Genomic DNA, 351 nt, shown 5'->3' with positions numbered 1-351 from the left:
TGAAAGGGTTAATTAATTCACGGTTTAATTCGCGGTTTGATTAATTAATTCGCGATTTTTTCCCTCGAAGTGATGAAAGGGTTAATTAATTCACGGTTTAATTCGCGGTTTGATTAATTAATTCGCGATTTTTTCCCTCGAAGTGATGAAAGGGTTAATTAATTCGCGTGGTCGCGGTTTAATTGGCGGTTTGATTAATTAATTTCCGATTTTTTCCCTCAAAGTGATGAAGGGGTTATTTAATTCGCTGGTTAATTAATTTAATTCGCGGTTTTGCGTTACAAAGGACCTTCTCGGTGGAACTAGTCAATCCACCCCGCGAGGGGGTGAGTGAAGGGGTTAATTATTTCG

Source organism: Diachasma alloeum, unplaced genomic scaffold, assembly GCF_001412515.2.
Source record: "Diachasma alloeum isolate Michigan unplaced genomic scaffold, Dall2.0 Dall_scaffold_00871, whole genome shotgun sequence".
NCBI classification, from domain to species: domain Eukaryota; kingdom Metazoa; phylum Arthropoda; class Insecta; order Hymenoptera; family Braconidae; genus Diachasma; species Diachasma alloeum.
Note: the sequence above shows the minus strand (reverse complement) of the source record.